General features: G+C 32.9%; 1 pseudogene; it reads right to left on the bottom strand.

Annotated features, from left to right (window-relative positions):
• Window positions 1-545: 545 nt before the first annotated feature.
• On the bottom strand, window positions 546-4,433 carry LOC128164133 (uncharacterized; annotated as a pseudogene).
• Between the last annotated feature and the right edge of the window lie 527 nt (window positions 4,434-4,960).

Genomic DNA, 4,960 nt, shown 5'->3' with positions numbered 1-4,960 from the left:
AACAGTAATGCAGTATGCCCTCCCTAATCTGAAGGGGGCATAATTACAAGTATTTACATTTCTGTTAATTCTTGCCTTAAGTATCTGCAAATGCGATTTATACATCAAAACACCTTATTAATCCCAAAGGTAAGTTCAAATCAATAGAACAGTTACTGTATATAATACAGCATAAATTAGAACCTCAATACAAGTTCATGATTTTGGCAGTTGTAAACAGGGACATTTGAACATATGGCCTAGACTCTCAAAACATGCAGTGCATATAATTGGGCAAACCTTTTTTTCCTTTGATACAAATCCATTCCTTTCTTGAAAGAATCGACTCTCTCCTTACTTTTTATTGCATAGACAGGAAATATCTGTTTATTGCATCTAAAATATAACATTGCAACAAAAATTAGAATATCATTTGTAAAGTTTTATTTAAATACAAGAGCGCGGGATCTGACAAACAAAAAAAATTGTTGGTGTGGTCTAAGTTATTCATTCTTTAAAAAGTTTTACTTCAACATCTGGTTTCCATCTTCGGATTTCATTTTTCACTACAATCCTATGGAAATTCTATGGGAGTATCCATCATGCACAGCAATCTGAAAGTATGCATTCACAAAATATCATACCAAGGCCATACAATTATATAGTTGCTGATGTTCACATAACTCCTCTCAATACGCTCAACATGTACATTACAGTATAAGCCTGTGTTATACAATGAACAACTATTTTAGATGTGTATAAATGATTGAATATATATTAATATACAAGCCAGTAACAACATTTATGCTTATGTATGTGCAACAAATTATCAAATATATGTATGTTGTGTCACAGCAATATTACATGTAAACATGCCAAAAAAAAAAACAATAAGGTATACAGAACATCATGAGTTTTAGGAGTGGGAATCAGGTGTACAAAAAAATGAACGGCTTTATCACCCAATTCTTTTATTTATTTTAGCCAAAGCTTTGTTAAATCTTGTGTTCAGATGAAGCCTACTGTTTTAATTCCTATTTATTGTCAGAGAATGTACCACATAATCCACTTATTCTTAGCCACCCCCCCCCCCCAAAAAAAAAGATTCTAGCAAAACCTAATTAAAAAAACATTTTAACAAAAAGCTACAATAGATTAATCACTGAAAAAACAAATCTGCAGCTTCAATTCAGTCATGAATTTTTTTAGGGTTGGGACGATACTTTACTTAGCAGATTTGGTACATATCACGATACATGAGATGCGATATGATACATATCACGATACATTGCAACTTAGTGAAAACATTAATAATGGCTTAAAGTTTATTGAATCTGTCTATGTATTACCACATGTCCAAAGTGATTTCATTATATTTAAAATGAACGTTGAACAATTTACAAATTACTTAAGTCTTGTATTCACTACTTTTTCATAGACAAGTAATTCGAAAGTTTTCCACACTCCAGATTTAGCTTCGATTCGACAACTTTACGAGGTTTTCCGCCATCTTTGTACTTTCATATTAGGCGCGCGGACTAAAAATAGCCGATATATGAAGCTCAGATATTTTTGGAAAATAAAAGTTTGCTAATTAGGTATTGTTGTATTAATGGTAAATGTATCAATCCAAATATCGTCAAAATATATACCGTGATGCACTGGTGAATTGGTGGATTGTCCAATCCCTATATTTTTTTGTGTTTATAGGTTAAATATAGCAAATCAGACCAATATTTTATTGACATCAAATATACTTACATGGACTTGGTTGGGTTCACATATTTTAACTTTCTTATTTCCTTTCTTTTTTTGATGGATTACTTTCCGAGAGTATTTAGCGATGATTTCCTTCTGCCCCTCCAAGTTTTTTTTCCTGCTGAAACTCAATCTTTCTCAACTTGAAAAGAGGCCCAATGCTGATCCTATTCAATATCAAAATAGTGAAAATAAATCAAAATACAGGCATTGAAGAGTTATTCTAGGCCTCTAAGGGAAATCAAGTCAAGTCGTACCCAAACCGACTCGTACCCAAGCCGACTCATAATCAATAGGTCACAGATTGTGACTATAATGGGTAGCAATTCTTGGTTAATAGCTATACTTTTTGCTTGATATTTTGATAATCATAAATACTTATGTGCTCAAATTACGTTCATCCACAAAATAAATATGAAATGTGTTCAGATTATCCGTTTTGAAACACCCCTTTGGCTTTTGCCCCTTCAGATCTCAATATACAACTCAAAATAATTTAATTCTGGTTGTAACGCGGCATTTGATTGGATAGAAAAATTTAGTTAAATTTGTATAACCTGGTTTGCACGTCACAAGACACGTCACAATGCACCAACGTACTAATTCACTTGACGTTACGTTTGAATTTTGAACAGATTTATATCATTTTTAAAAGTAAAACGGACTCAATTTGTACAGCAAATTCCAGAAAATTAAATTATAAGGAATGAACTCAATATCTACCCAAGTTATACTCGTATAACCTGGGTTGGAGCAATTTACGCTTTTTTATAATCCGCTTCGCGGATTATAAAGCATAAATTGCCCCAACCCAGGTTATACGAGTATAACTTGGGTAGACATTGAGTTCATTTCTTAAATAGTCTATGGGGATTTTTCATTGCACCAGCCATGAAATAGCCTGGATAACGTTAAAAAATTGTGCAAGGTATTCCAAGTGATTTCCAAATTGTGAAAAGATGTATACATTTCCTATTATAAATTTCCATAACAATTTGTGTACCTTCCTTTGAACTTTTAGTGTGAAAAATGGTGTGTCATATATTGAATAGAGATATCTTGGATATTTTCCATTTTATCAATTCAACTGTACTTCTGTTTGAGTAGGTGTATTTTTATAAAAAATCATCAAACAGTGATGGAAGCAATAACTTGGGACAGATTATAATCAACATTGATTAAATTTGAAACTTGTGTGTTTTATCATTGCTCCCCCCCCCCTTCATTCTAGAGTTATTTTTTTTATCATTTATTTTTAACTATATGTTGATTTATGCAACATTTAAAAAACACAATTAACGCAAAAGCAATGTAGAAATAAAATATATACCACTTGTATAAAAAGCAAAGAATTTGCAATGTCAGCAGACACCATCTGGTAAAATTTGACACCTCGCAAGGAAATCCTTACATTATTTATACTTGTTTCCTATCATATCACAGGTTCTATGGTATCACGGTATTTCTGTTTACTTATAGTAGCACGCGCTGAAATTGACATTTGACGTCGGTATATTTTTAGACATTGTAAACAGACACATTAAACATCACTGAGGTATATAATACAGGACACTCACAATAACTTTATTTTCTGGAAATATTTTCGTATTGATAGATTTTTTGACAAAATGATATAACTACCACGATATCATAGGACGGGCTTATAACAGGTTGGGACCACTCTCCCAAATGGGATATAATAGCCCGTTTGGGATATAATAGCCCAAATGGGATATAAATTTTAAGTGCAAAAAATAAAAAAAATTGATTTTAAAATTTTTGATATAAATCCGCATTAGAATAGATGAAATACAACAACTTTTGGTAAACAACTTTTTCCGTAGCTGTACTATTACTGAGATTGATCCCTCAGTTTATCCAAAACTTCTTGGGGATCAATCTTACAAACTATAGAAATATAGAAAAACTTCTTAACCAAGAGTTGTTGTGTTTTATTTACATTAATGCGGAATTATTTCAAAAATTTAAAAATAAAAAAAAATATTTTTTTGCACTTAAAATGTATATCCCATTTGGGCTATTATATCCCAAACGGGCTATTATATCCCATTTGGGAGAGTGGTCCCAACCTGTATAACTGAAAAGAACTGACCGACTGGAAATGATGGTCTCTATAATTTCATAAGGTATTAATAAATTGGGTGCAATGCCATTTTGTGACTTTAAAATAGATCGTTGTATTATTTTTACACTGTGTCGAGGTCAAATGGTGAAAAAATAACTCGTAAATGTAAAGGCCCGGGGGAGGGGGTGGTCCCGTCCCCAAGCATCTGTGAGTACAAATACTTATACCGGTAGATAATATGGTTATTTGATATGACATACCCGACAATATTTATTTAAATAAATATCAATATTAAAAAGTTATGACTGTGGGCATAATAATGTAATTAAAGTTGTTTTTCACTCGGACTATCCAACTATTTGATTACAAATCAGTTTGGGTACGAGTTGACTGTAATTCTTACAAGGGAAATAATCATGTTCACAAGGGGAAGTAACTATAAAATTGCAAGAGCATGTGTTAATGGGAAGCGTGTTTATCGATACCGAATTCACCACCATACCTATTAAACAACTCGTACTACTGGCCGGCGAACCTATCTCCAAGGTGCTGCTACATGTAAGAACAGAAGTTGAGGCAAAGGACTGACGTTGTGGGACTGTTTCGCCATCTTGTTTCTCAAGAGCGCTCTACCTGCTTGACATGGTGGTGACTTTTTCTTCCCTTGACAATGGGTGTCTTCCTAAAAATTTCGTCGATGTACAAATGTGATGATTCATCAGTTCAAGAGCACTAAATTCTGATAGATCTTCTTCGCTACTTCACTCGAATCCGACATGTGCGTGTTATCTCCAACACAGCTTGGCGGGTTCAGAATTCTCTCGAATTTTGATTGGCTTAAATTTGTTTCGCATGCGCGTAGAGTTAATCTCTCTCTCTCTCTCTCTCTCTCTCTCTCTCTCTCTCTCTCATCCTGAATCAATAGTCTAATATTTTTTTATTTGCTTTGTGCTTTTTTTTTTTTTACTACAAATCAAATAGTTCCTTGAAGTAATTAACTAAGTGGGTTTCTTTTCGTTCCAAACCCCTTCCTCGTACATATATAAGTTCAGAGCATATAATAAAATTGGATGCATTATAATATTTTGTCTGTTTGTATCAGTGTGTAAACAATATTTTATTCAAAATGAAAGATGT

The sequence above is a fragment of the Crassostrea angulata genome, chromosome 9 (genome assembly GCF_025612915.1).
Source record: "Crassostrea angulata isolate pt1a10 chromosome 9, ASM2561291v2, whole genome shotgun sequence".
In the NCBI taxonomy this organism is placed as follows: domain Eukaryota; kingdom Metazoa; phylum Mollusca; class Bivalvia; order Ostreida; family Ostreidae; genus Magallana; species Magallana angulata.
Note: the sequence above shows the minus strand (reverse complement) of the source record. Positions and strands in the feature narration are given on the sequence as shown.